Below are 13436 nucleotides of genomic sequence, written 5' to 3' on the forward strand. Positions count from 1 at the left end.
ACCTCTCCAAACTTAGCGCTTATGGTTGCTCTATTTTGGTCTCATTACTCAAAATAACAGTGTGCCAGAAGCTGTGAGGCATGTCAAGGTGTTGTTGGGCATATTGTAACCAGGCTTTTATGTGGCATTGGCGCAGTAAAGGCTTCTTTCTGGCAACTCGACCATGCAGCTCATTTGTTCAAGTATTGTCATATCGTCCTCCTTGAAACAACCACCCCGTCTTTTTCCAGAGCTGCCTGTATTTCTCCTGAGATTACCTGTGGGTTTTTCTTTTATCCCGAACAATTCTTCTTGCAGTTTTAGCTGAAATCTTTCTTGGTCTACCTGACCTTGGCTTGGTATCAAGAGATCCCTGAATTTTCCACTTTGTAATAAGTGATTGAACAGTACTGACTGGCATTTGCAAGGCATTGGAGATGCAAGGCCAAACATTCAAGGGTATGTACACTTTTGATCAGGGCCACTTGGGTGATTTCTGTTATTATTCTGATTTAATAAGGAGCCAAACAACTATGTGATAATAAATGGCTTCATATTATCACTATCCTTACATAAAAGACAGTTCTTTATGCATGATCAGTCATGTATTCAAAATCAATGCCAGCATTTCACAATTTCTGCCCGGGTATGCAAACTTATGAGCACAACTGTAGCTTGTAAGTACACCTCAGCAAAGCATAACTATTTTCCCCCCCAGAAATGTCTCGATTTTTGCAGAAACTAGTTACCATGTATGAAACTAATTTTATTTTGGTCATGTCTACTGGGAATCTAAATATCTGCTATTCATTTAACAGGTTTTCAGCCCCAAGTGCTACGGCTGACCAGACACTGTTACATGAAGTCAATGGAATAAAGAGTGGACTTAAATATGTAAATGAATGCAGGTAACTTCGTACACAGACTTAAACACACAAGATTACTATTACACACACTGAAGAAGGCAAGCTGGCTCTGTGTGTTTGATGGTCTGTGACCAGCTGACATTAGCCTTGGTTACAGGGGAATAAGCATTAACACACACAGAGAACTGTATTCAGGACAGCACATGTAGATCAGGATGTAATGGGACAGTGGATGTGGACATGATGGTTGTGGTTCTGTAATGTTCAAGGCAGTGGTAATGAATACAGGTTTGTCCTCGGGTGCCAAACTGAACCATTTTGTCCCAGATGCAACCCAATGTTTGCTTTGCACTTTTCATTTCATTTGTTTTTGTTGGACATCTGGAAAGTAATTGTTTATGCTAGGCCAATTGTATTACACAAGGAAAAAGCATCCCCACCTTTCTATTGTCAATTATTTCATATTGCTCATATAAAAAATTCAGGTTACTTGTTTAAGGCCAGAATGTCTTTGCAATAGTGCTGCTATTATATACTGCTCAAAAAAACAATGGGAACATGTAATCATCACAGTATAATACCAATAGAAATAAACTTCAGGTCTACCTATCAGTTATGCTTCCTAACTGGATTGTCCATCAGTGATTGTGAATTAATGTCACCTGTTTTGGTACAAATGAAAGTGACAACAGGTGCAATGAAGCGTTAACAGCAAGACAACCCCCAAAAAGGGAATGGAGGTGGTGGCCACAGACAATTCCTCTCTCCTTATCCTTCCAGACTTATTCTACTCTAGTTTTTCAAGTGTCCTTGTCACTATTAGTAGCATGAGATAGGTACCCGTAGCCCCATTCAGGTTGCACAGGCAGTCCGGCGCCCCCAGGATGGCACATCCATACACGCCGTCGCAAGAAGGTTTTCTGCATCTCCCAGTACAGTCTCGAGAGAATGGAGGTGATGCCAGGAGTTGGGCTGTTACACAAGGAGAGCTGAAAAGGGTCGTAAAAGGACATCAACCCAGCAGCAGGACCAGTATCTGCTCCTTTGTGCGAGGAGGAAAAGGTGGAGCACTGTCGGAGCCCTACAAAATGACCTTCAGCGGGCTACTGGTGTGCATGTTTCTGACCAGACTCCATGAGGGAGACCAGACGCCCGGGAACCAATGTTCGAGTCTCTCTGCAGTTAAAGCATATAATGCATTAAGATTTGTTCAGGATAGACAAAAACTGGCCACAACCTTCAGAAGCTACGTTATAGTAAGCTTAAAATAAAATTGTTTATGGTTATATTCCGACTATTTATGGTAGTACGCATCTGTGCATGCTTTTTTGGGACAGCCTAAAATATAGTAGCTCTGAACTTCTTGTGCAGTTAAAATGAGGGGTTTCCACGATTCTCTAGTCATTTCACTTGAAACTAAAGTCAGTTATATTGATGGTTATTGTATCAATGTCATTCACGAATGAAAAAAAAACAAGCATTGTTGAGCCATGAAATGAAATTGCTTTGGCAGTGTAAAGTTCATCTTCAGTCTCGCTAACAATTGCTCAATTCTACACCGACACACGGCATATGTATAGCTTTGCGGAATAGTGGTTAAAGACAGCCTCTCACATTGGAGGTTTGAATCCAGTGAGGGCAACAGCATTCGTCCCTTCTAATTGTGGGCCGGCTGAATCAGAGTTGCCTGGTACCTTTTCTTGTTTTGACCATAGTATGCATTTCCGTATTAAAAACACTGATTGAAGAAAGAAATACATTTTGCACTTGCGACCCATTCAAAACCTCCAGTGACTGGAGAATCCCTGATGTACATTATACCAAGCTAACTATATACAAGAACCAGACTGTTATCCAAACATTAGTCCCATTGTTGTTGCTATCTGCTGTTTTCTCTGTGGCTACTTAAACACGAGACTGAAAAGTCAAATACCAGCAGTTTCAGAAGGATGGGCAGATCCGACCCACTACAAATCAGCCTAGACACTGCCCTGTCAGTGGCAGAGGTCACTCATGTCAGAGGAAGATTGAAAGGCAGGTTTGTGATAGCCATAGACGTTCAGGCACCAGTTGTAGAGGACAGAAAGTGGAGTGTACAAATTAAATAGGTTGTGAGGTGATGAAAACAGTCACCAGCAGACATAGTTTTACTGATTCATGACAATAATTCAACTCACCACACACATTTGTGTCCTCCCCCCCCCTCTCTCCCTCTCCCCCCTCTCCCTCCCTCCCTCTCTCCCCCTACCTCCCCCTCTCTCTGCCCCCCCACCCTCCCTCTCTCCCTCCCTCACACACACACACGAGAAGAGTCCTGTTACCATAGCAACAGCAAGCAACTCATCGTTCACCTTGGTTGTTTCCATGTATGACTGGTTTACACACTGCCTCTCTATCACTCATATAAAACACACTATGGTCTCTCAGTGTCCACTAACACTCACATAGACCACTGAACAATGATGATCATTACCATTTACCCCTCTGCACTGATGATATCTGTTCCCTCTTCCTGAGAGAGGAGTTGGTGGAAGAGGAGGGGGGAACATGGAAAAGAGAAGAGACAAAGCGGTAGCACTCTCAGCCAGTAATGTGCCTACAGTCAGTACTAATGCTAGTGCTAGAATAGTAGTCCAGTATTGTAGTAACAGTAAATATAGTAGATGATAGTTTTAACCCTTCTTCTATTTTTGCACACATTTCTTCTCTATTCAAGGACAGACATCCAAAAACAACAGGCTATTAAGATCATTTCACTGTGATGGAAGGACCCTTGGAGTGCTACAGGTTTTTGTCAAAATGTTCGCCAAACAAAATCCAAGCATTGCCAAGTTAAACAAACCACACATCTCTGTGTCCACTGAACATTTAACTAAAACAATTTCATGCTTACTTGGGTAAAAAAAGGGCAGATTGGTTGTTAACAGAATGACGACACAACAACTTTCTGCTAACATGAATTTGTCCTATGGCAACTGCAAACTCAGCCATCAAAACCACCCTGTCATTCCTATTTCACATGGTGAGCAGGCTCCATGCCATGTGCTGACATAAGCGTTCAGGTCTTCTCACACGTCCAAGCAGGGCAGAGTGGTGGAACAAACACCTGGGTCATCTCTAAAACAATTGGTTTGACACAGTTATTCCGGTTTTTACAGAACTACTCCCAGAGGCTAATTTGTGATTATTTTAATGACAACTTGCTTAAGAGAAGTCAAGTGTATTTTGCATTGGAGAATACTCTGACCTTAAAAATGAAGTTATTCAATATCCAATAGGTGTCCCATCCTTACCAGCTCCCTCATGTAGCCAAGGTACATACAAATGTCATCAGTGTGGTTGTACAGTGAACAGGTGCTGCGTCCCACCTGCATCTTTTACCCAAAGCAGCCAGCTCGACATAAAAGCAACATCCAATAACTATTTGAACAGAACAGCCTTCCACTACATTTATTTGAAGGTGATACTGTGTGCTGTTAACTCCTCATATATATTTTTTATGAATACATATTGTTAAATAATCAAATAAAATCCTAATTCACCTGACTCATGATGGTGGTATGGAAAGTGTATGAAAATGTTTAGTTGCTAAAACTGTGTTAACAGACTGGTAAGATCCTATAGCAAAGTGGCCATTATCTTTGTTTTCCTAAATTATATCTGATATCCCCTCTGTACGTTCAGCAAAAAGGCCTCAACTGTCTCTAAACAAGTTCACTGAAATATAGTGTTGGGGAAGTCATTCTTCAGCCGTCTCCCATTCAATTTACCATTACCTCAGTATGTTATAATATTACAACAATAGTTTTACATATGGCTATGATTTAATGTCTGTAAAGTCACTGCCTAGCAGTTAACTGTGTAGTTGCGAGTCTTAGTTTGACTCTTAGCAGAACAGCGATCCAGGGATCCCAGAAAAGGTGGTGCAATTGGATGGATTACTAATCGAAGATGGTTGCTTTCAGGGTCTGAAATTAACACCCGCCAAATTCGTGTCGATTTTACATTTGGCGAGTAATCTACACTGGCAGGTAAATGTTTGTACACAATGTTTCCCTCTTATTGTAATCAGAGCGGTGGAGATAGGCAATGATAAGTCCACTACAGAAAAACTGAATATTTTTTATGACATATTTTTTTATCATGCTCAGCGCATTTTCCATCTCAGCAGTTTACTATCATACTATCGAGTCAAATATCAGAGCAGAGCAACAACATGCTGCACCTGACATTCAGATTATCAAGCTAGCGCAGTTTTGCCAAGTTAAGCAACAATTTCTAGCCCAATAACTGCTCAAAACTAACACAACTATTATTAGTTTCCCTTCAAAATAATGGTCTGCAATGTCTAGTGTGTGCATTTTAAAAGGAAAATATTATTAGATCCCCTGCTTATTTTGTATGTTTGTCCACTGACAAAGAAATGATCAGTCTATAATTTTCATGTTAGGTTTATTTGAACAGTGAGAGACAGAATAACAACAAAGAAATCAAGAAAAACACATGTCAAAAATGTTAGAAAATGAATGTTCTGTGATTGTTGGCAATCACAGAGGTCAGACGTTCCTTGTAGCTGGCCACCAGGTTTGCACACATTTCAGGAGGGATTTGGTCCCACTCCTCCTGCAGATCTTCTCCAAGTCATTAAGGTTTGGAGGCTGATGTTTGGCAACTCAAACCTTCAGCTCCCTCCACAGATTTTCTATGGGATTAAGGTCTGGAGACTGGCTAGGCCATTCCAGGACCTTGAGGTGCTGCTTCTTGAGCCACTCCTTTGTTGCCTCGGCTGTGTGTTTTGGGTCATTGTCATGCTGGAATACCCATCCAGGACCCACTTTAAATGCCCTGGCTGAGGGAAGGTTTGACGGTACATGGCCCCGTCCATTGTCCTTTTGATGAGGTGACGTTGCCCTGTCCCCTTAGCAGAAAAATACCCCCAAAGCATAATGTTTCCACCTCCATGTTTGACGGTGGGGATGGTGTTCTTGGGGTCATAGGCAGCATTCCTCCTCCTCCAAACACGGCGATTTGAGTTGATGCCAAAAAGCTTGATTTTGGTCTAATCATACCACAACACTAACTCCCAGTTCTCTTCAGAATCATTCAGATGTTCATTGGCAAAATTCAGATGGGCCTGTACATGTGCTTTCTTGAGCAGGGGACCTTGCGGGTGCTGCAGGATTTCAGTCCCTCACGGCGTAGTGTGTTACCAATTGTTTTCTTGGTGACTATGGTCCCAGCTGCCTTGAGATCATTGACAAGATCCTCCTGTGTAGTTCTGGGCTGATTCCTCACTGTTCTCAAGATCATTGCAACTCCACGAGGTGAGAACTTGCATGGAGCCCCAGACCGAGGGAGACTGACAGTTCTTTTGTGTTTCTTCCATTTGCGAATAATCACACCAACTGCTGTCACCTTGTCACCAAGCTGCTTGGCGATGGTCTTGTAGCCCATTCCAGCCTTGTGTAGGTCTACAATCTTGTCACTGACATCCTTGGAAAGCTCTTTCGTCTTGGCCATGGTGGAGAGTTTGGAATCTGATTGATTTGTTGCTTCTGTGGACAGGTGTCTTTTATACAGGTAACAACCTGAGATTATGAGCACTCCCTTTAAGAGTGTGCTCCTAATCTCAGCTTGTTACCTGTATAAAAGAAACCTGGGAGAAGGAAATCTTTCTGAATGAGAGGGGATAAAATACTTATTTCACTCATTAAAATGCTAATCAATTTATAACATTTTTGACATGCATTTTTCTGAATTTTGTTGTTGTTATTCGGTCTCTCATTGTTCAGATAAACCTACCATTAAAATTATAGACAGATTTCTTTGTCAGTGGGCAAACGTACAAAATCAGCAAGGGATCAAATATTTTTTCCCTCACTGTATGTGAGGTAAAATATAAATGGAACAAATTACTATTGAAATAATATGGTATGGTATGGTAAAGAACATTATAAGGTGGAGCACATTAAGAAATGGTTAGAGCTTAATAAGTAAACGTAGAGAAAAAAAATCTTTCTAAAACAAAAAAAATCTGATTGTTGTTATTATTGTTGCTAATCTGCTTTTGCTCATTAGCTTTGGAGAGTGAAATATGGGAGGCTATTCATGAACAGTTTTAGAAAATGTTTAATTGAGGGGGAGTACTTAGGTTATTAGGGAATTATGTTAATTAAGAAATTATTGTCAAATAATGTGAAGAAAGTTGACAAGGAAGAGAGACGGGTTTAAAGGGATGACATAATTGCAATACATACAAAACATGTTTGTAGCATCACATAGCAAAAATTATGTTTTGTGAGAAATAAAGGAACTAAAAGAGGCTAAAGGAACTAAAAGAGGCTGGCTACTGTATGATGCTGAGGCAGTGGTGACGAGTTGTTCTGTGTGTGGCCAGTATTAAAGATGAAACAACTAACCGGAAACAACTCATTTGTCATTGGAAAAAAAAGTTTGGATACAACATAATAACTTATTATTACAATGAAATGTACTAAAATGAATTTGTTACATGTCACCCTATTTAAAAAATATTTATTATTTTGAACGGTAAAAAATATGCTTGGCTTGTTTTTATCTACCAGTCCCCTTGGCAGGTGTGCCAAAAAGTTAATTTTGACCTTGTCTCATTGAGCTTCAGCGATGCCTAGTGGTGGCTAGGGTGCTTGTCACTCGGGTTAGTATACACACAAAGCTATAAAATGTATGTGTGTGGTTGATACACAGGGTGGGTATTAAATGGGGAATTACTGTACTGTAGCGCTCCTGGTTTTACACAATTACGGCTGGTTTGACAACTACTATTCCTGGTTGGACACAACTACTCCTGGTTTTACATTACTAGTGCCAGTTTGACATAACTAGTCATTGGTCAGTAAACAACAAGCTCAGTTACATGAAAGTCTTACTTGTTAATCGGTTGAATGTATGACACCTTTATAATCCTTTGCGGTTTTAGGAATCACAACTATTTTCCACACAAACTGGACATAATTATAGAATTATACATTGTGATAGAGAGGTCAGTGGGATGCAACCAAACCAGTGCAAATTTCATGGAAACTCTAGGGACAAATATGCCTTGCAGGTAAATAAAGCAATTCATGTTATTGCACCCCAGCAACATGTAGCCTATTGCTTTGAATTAGCATTTTGCACTATGTTGGATTGTATGGATGTTAACCCTAACAAACAATACTTTCATGTAATTGTCACTAATCAACTGCAAAGCATGTATGCTAGTTCTAATAACATCTTAAAAACACGAGGTAGCATCTATTGGTCACAGCTTATAAATTCTGTTATATTTCTGAATGTTCTTATAATAAAAAAACAGCCCCTTCAATGTATTTGATTGTGCTCTAATGTACGGTCTGCATTGCATTTACATTCCTGCCACATCCAGTCCATGATTTTGGCCGAAGCTGTTTGTTCTAGCTTTTTGAATGGTAATTAAATAGCCGAATAGACAAAAAAAACTACAACTGTGCAGATTTCCTCTGATTAATGGTTTAATATACTTTAATCTATAGCCATATTCTTTTGAAGTAGTTAATGCATTTGATGCTTCATTAGTTGAATTAGGGAATCATTTAATAAAGACAAAAACAGATGAGTATTTTCATCAAAGGTGGACAACCATCCAACTACTGAATGCAGTCCCCAACCCCAGCCCCAGCCCCATTCTAACTAGCTTACACATCAGCTACAGGACAGGACCTTGAAAAGCTTAGGAGTGATTCAGGGTTGGATCAAATGCCTGCAAACCCAGCACTCCAGATAAAGAGGCTGATCTGTGTTTTATACATTAGCCTAGCATAGCAGTTACTTTACTAAGTGCCTTCAGCAAGAGCACAACATCAAAAGACGTTACATTTATAGGATCAGAGACCAGAAACCTCATACAGAGTGCGCCCTATTAGTGTGGTAATTGAAGGCCAAAATGTAAGGGTTGTGTTTAATGGAAAAACTTGGAAAAGACAGTTCCTGCACTTATTTATTTCCAAGTCAAGCATTGGTCACACCTATAGTTGGAACACAAGCAAGGAGTAGAAGTTATAGGCTAAACATTTTTAACAAGGGAAATAATTTGCAAACATTAACTAACACATTAGCTTACATTTGTATTGAGTTAACCAAAAAACAAGCAATGTTAGCTAAAAGTGTAAACGTTAGCAAAACAAATAGTTTATGGGAAATCATTTACTATTTTCCGGCATAGATGCCAGTACAATGTAAGTTACCAAGTATGAGTTCTATTAGATCTAGTGTGTATAGCATGTCCTGTTTGAAAACTGCATGAAAAAAGCCACTGTATTCCTTGCTGTTCATGTATTTCACTATAACATTTTGAAATGTTAATTTAATCTAAAAACCTAAAAATCCTGGCCAGATTATAAAATGCACACAAACAAACAAATGGAAGCCTTTCTGAACTCTACCATAGAAAAACAATAAAACTATTATGGGCCAAATGCATTCTAGATCTATAATGTCCACAATCAAGACCCAGACTAAGTTCAAGAGTATAAGGTTAGGAGAAAAGGGATTCTAATATCCGATGACTTAAGGGCCAGCTTCCGTTCGGTTTGACTAGGAGTGAAAATTATCACTCAAAAAAACTGCATTGTAAACTGAATTGTAATATCTTTCAGAAACATACTCCATGAAAACATAGCATAACTGCTTTACTTTACTTTGTTTATTTTCAAACACTGCTGGGTGGAATTTAAAATTGCCTAAACCTTGTTTTGTTGAACCTAGCATGCAGAATGTACAAACAAAATACATGATATAACACTCACAGCCAAAAACAAGCAAAATTCATGGTTAAAGTCCTTAAGCTTTCTGGTATCTCCACACTAATTGAAATTTAGGATTGCCTACTTGTCTAAAGACTTTCTGAACCATAAAATGGTATATTCCTCGCTCATTAGATGTACATGTGGTGTCTAACCTCTGTTGCTCTGCTCCTGCAGATTTTCTCAGTGTGTTGCAGCATGGTGACTATTCTTCGACTGTAGACAGGTTAGTTTCGAGCAGGGCTAGCCTGACTGGCTCACTGATACAAATACAGCTGGAGTGGCCCATCCCTCAGCCCCACTGACCAGTACACAAGCACACATGCAGAGCAAGGGTTTTCTGCATGCAACATCGCTGAGGTCACCCACCTACCCTCCCTTCTCTGATGGCACAGTACAGTCACAGATAGACAGGGAGCCAAATAGCCCACTGAATGTATAAAACATGTGTTGTTTAGGAGGGCAGGAGGAATTCAGTCATTACCAAACAAACATGTTCGAAAACACACCAATATTACCAATAATATCTTGGTAGCTTTTGACTGGTTTTTCCAAACGATTTGGTACTGTAGTAAGTATGCTCTGTCAAGCACTGTAATGGGAAAAAAGGTGGGTAAACTATAAACTCCTCTGGGTGATTGTGTTAAGACAAACAATCATAGGACATATTTAAACTGTATCAAGAAAGGCCTCGTGTACATTTCTATAAATTACACAAAATCCAGAGACCAGTTTCCAGAAAAAAATATTTGTAATCACATCAATGTTTATTATCTCATTTGAGCTACACTAGGGCTGGGTGATCATTTAAAAATATATATAATTTTAAATAATTTTATAGTAAAAATAATGTAATCGCTTATATCAAAATAATTTATATTTTGCTAATAATTTAATCAGAATGAAAAAGGATATTTAAATTGGGATGAAGTATATTTTAAGATGATAATGAAGAAACATGTAGAAATAACTATATCTTCACTGATCTTGAATATATATTGTGATGAAAGTTTTGGGCCATATTGCCCAGCCCTAGGTTGCACTGCAAATATGTATTGTAAACTGCTTATGTGCACCAGTGTGAATGTATAGTATGTGACAATAAACAATTTATAAATGTACATAACCGTCATGCATAACCAGTAACAACCAATATTCAATCAATATATCACTACTCTATAAAGCCAGTATAAGTACCTGACTAGGCTTCCTTTATTTACCCACTTAAAAGGCCTGCCAAATCCACTGATCAACACAATGTATTAATTCCACTACCAAAGCACTAACCTCTCTTTTATTTTCTTCCTGCATTACAGCCTGCCTCAGCAGTGTTCCTCATCCCTGTCTGTCTCACTACTCTCTGTAAAGCAAAGTTTACAATTATTATTTATTGGCATGGGAATTCTTCTTCACTGCACTTACATTATTTACTGATTAAATAGCTAATACATTAACTGCTACTGAAATTTTACCCGAACGGCTCAGACAATCTACAGTACGTTATATTTGCTTATTATCATATATTCGCTAGCCAGTTAACTAGTTATAAAGTTAGTGTTATCAGTGGCTAACACAGTATGTATTTATGTGACCAGAGATATTGCATTGAACTAATTAGCTGGCTAGCTATGGCAGCTAGCTAGCCACTTGACAAAAATATCAGCAAATATTTTATTCACCATCTGACTATTTACCATTTTTCTACAATAGATTAGTTTATCTCTGTCTGTGGCGTTTTAGTTTGATTAAAGCCTCAGTCTGAGGCGTGCACGTGGGTGGGTGGAGTTTGCTATTGAATATAGTGGTGAATCAATGCACTGTTTACGAGGCAACCCCAGTGTGAGGAAGTGAACATAACAAGCATTTTAATCACAATCCTAACATTTGAAAACAAGCTGGCATTATTAGAATTCACATCAATAATATCAACGTTCTTAGTGTTGAACAACTCTGGGAGCACTACAAAAAGTCGGTAACTAAATGAACAATGCCATTTGACAAATAGAAAGGCATGCATGGTGTTTACGGTGGTTTAACCTCCACTACATCACTGGCTCTGCCCAACATACTTAATAAAACCACAATAATTATAGGTGCATATGTTCCATCAGTTAATAACCCAATATCACAAAGAACAACTTCAACACAGTGTTTATGTCAGTAGGGTGGAGGGTGGAGCGGTGGCTTTTTTCTGGGGTGGGCATGGAGAATGTGAAGAATGCATGGAGTCATCAAACAGGCCATAGAAAAGAAGAGCTGAATCAGGAACAGTCATGTGCCCACAGACTGACTGACCGACTGACTGTCTGATGGACAGACAGGCGGACACAGCGAGAGCTCTCATACAGTATAGAGACACTATAGAATCACTCTGAATCTGTCCACAAAATCACTGACATACGTTTGTTCTCGCTCCTGTCCGGAGTCTCACTCCAGCCAACCAGCCTGCCACACCACATATCAATCCCAAACGCCAGCTTCAACTGACAGTTTGTCTAAATCATTTTGGCAGGGGAAGGACATGAATGAGCAGCTAGTGATAAGCAGACATTATGGCAAGTGGAGTTACTTGACCCAACGATGCAGTAGGATGTCAAATAACACAGAAACAAGAACACTCAGTTATGGGTCTGGATTTATAAACCACAACATTTCACATTCCTTTTTGCCACATCATTTGCATTGAGAAACAGGCACAAATTGAGATATGGCAACTGTCGAGGGAAAGAGAGGAAGAGTGAGAGCTGGAGCCATGCTGAGTTGTTTGGTGTAGCGTCTAGTACTTCAGTGCTCCAGGCTGAAGTCTCTACATGGCTTGTATTCAGAACAATACCCTGACCACACCACAATCAATCTCTTGTTCTCTCTTTCTCTGCCATCACTCTCTAATTCACGGTCCATCCTTTTCCATGTCCTTTTCATTCCCCTTCAGTTGATAACTTTCTGTGACCTCTCTCTTCTTTCTCACCCCCATCTCCTTAGTCACCATTTCCCTCTCTTTTCCCATACTCTGTACTTGAGTTAACATACTGTGTGTTTGGGGCTTACCTGCACTTCCTTACACAGCTTGAGACAGGATGGGCCTAAAACCCTAAACCCTGCACCCAGTCACATAACATCAACAGACACAGTGGAAGCAACAAATAGAGATCTTCCGTTCTTTGACAATCACTTACTCAATGTATACCATATGCCTGTACTCACATTTACAAACATTTACACACACACACACACACACGGGTCGGCTTGCTCATTAGGCAGAATTGGGTATTTACACAGAGGACCATATTTTGCGAGCTAAACCAACGCACCTTCAACAACAACACACATTCTGCCACCAAAACATAGACAACTTCAGTCATTCAGAAAGTGTTCACGGTTACTGGTGCACGTATTTAATGATACTCCCTCGCTATAATGTGTTTCTGCAAGGGCTACAAGCCCTTCGGACAGATTACTGCTGCTTCGACCACGGCGCAATGTCTACAACCACGGGCACTCCCTGATCCAAGTCGGTGGAGTGAAGCCCAACCAACCCCGTGGTACTACAATGATCAGATGACCATTGACATAACGCCTGCCATTTCTCAGAACCGGAACAGAGCACTTCCCTAGACCGTGTGCGATTTGCAGTGTTTGGTGAGACCTCTTCTTTACCCTGGCTCTGTCCTCCCCCACTATGTGACCCGTCTTGGACCCCTGTGGTACCGTGGTGGGCTGGGATATTCCAATGTGTAACTAGGACAAATGCCCTCACTGTTAGCTCAGGATAAGACTGATGACTAAATTA

The 13436-nt window shown here is 40.0% G+C and overlaps 1 protein-coding gene across 8 annotated transcripts in view; it reads right to left on the bottom strand.

The window, feature by feature from the left end:
* Positions 1-13436, bottom strand: part of shank3a (SH3 and multiple ankyrin repeat domains 3a) — a 307884-nt gene that overhangs the window by 173414 nt on the left and 121034 nt on the right. The window lies entirely within an intron of this gene.

This window comes from Esox lucius, chromosome 19 (assembly GCF_011004845.1).
Source record: "Esox lucius isolate fEsoLuc1 chromosome 19, fEsoLuc1.pri, whole genome shotgun sequence".
NCBI classification, from domain to species: Eukaryota; Metazoa; Chordata; class Actinopteri; order Esociformes; family Esocidae; genus Esox; species Esox lucius.